The sequence below is a fragment of the Bicyclus anynana genome, chromosome 18 (genome assembly GCF_947172395.1).
Source record: "Bicyclus anynana chromosome 18, ilBicAnyn1.1, whole genome shotgun sequence".
NCBI lineage: Eukaryota > Metazoa > Arthropoda > Insecta > Lepidoptera > Nymphalidae > Bicyclus > Bicyclus anynana.
The window spans coordinates 6736134-6737408 of NC_069100.1; positions in this window are offsets into that span (position 1 = coordinate 6736134).

Consider the following 1275-nt stretch of genomic DNA (forward strand, 5'->3'; position numbering starts at 1 on the left):
AAAAATTTAAAGTATTTTCAGACCATAAACCCCTAGAAAAACTGAATATTAAGGCTAGAACAGATGAGGAACTAGGAGACCTCACATACTATTTATCTCAATTTAATTTTGAGGTAATTTATTCACCCGGAAAGGACAATTTAGAAGCAGACAGTCTAAGTAGAAACCCAGTATTAGAATCACATATAAATCAGGAAGAAATCTTGAAAGTTGTGAATTTTATCAAACTAGAAGACATTCAAAACGATCAAGAGGAAAATGAGGAAATAAAACTATATAAAAATAAACTAATATTTAAAGATAAAATTTACTTCAAAAGGATAGGAAAGAAAAACAAAATTATACTTACGGAGGAATTTAGTAAAAAATTGATAAAGAATGTACATGATACTTATTGCCATATAGGAGTGATACAAACAGGAAATAAAATCAAACCATTCTTTGTGGCAAAGAATTTAACAATTAATATAAAAAGAATGTGTGAGAATTGTGAAATATGCATAAAAAATAAATCTAGAACTAAATTTAAATATGGTTTGATGTCCCATTTGGGTCCCGCTACTTATCCGTTTGAAATTGTCTCTATAGATACCATTGGTGGGTTTGGTGGCTCCCGCTCTACTAAAACATATCTACATCTTTTGGTAGACCATTTCACCAGATATGCCTACATATTGACATCAAAAACGCAAAACGCAGATGATTTTATAAAACTCATAAAAAAAGTTATTCCTCAAAATAAAATTGGTATGATTCTATCGGATCAATACCCAGGTATAAATTCTAAGGAATTTAAAAGCTTTTTAGGAAAAGAGAACATAAGTCTCATCTTCACTGCGGTAAATGCACCTTTCTCCAATGGATTAAACGAACGATTAAATCAAACATTAGTAAACAAGATAAGATGTACAATTAATGAAAAAAATTATAAAATAGCTTGGACAACTATCGCTCATAAATGTACCCAGAGATATAACGATACCGAACACTCAGTAACAGGATTTTCCCCAACTTATTTAATGGAAGGAAAAGTTATTGATATCTTACCAGATGAGTTGAAAGAACATAAAACACAAAATGAATTATTAAGAGATAGGAAAATAGCTTTGCAGAGAACTATAAATTCACACAATTATAATAAACAACAGTTTGATAAAAATAGAATAAATAACCAATTAAATGTAGGAGACTTGGTATATGTGGAAAATGGTAACCGATTAAATAGAAAAAAACTAGATGAATTAAAAATTGGACCTTATAAAATATTAGAAAAGT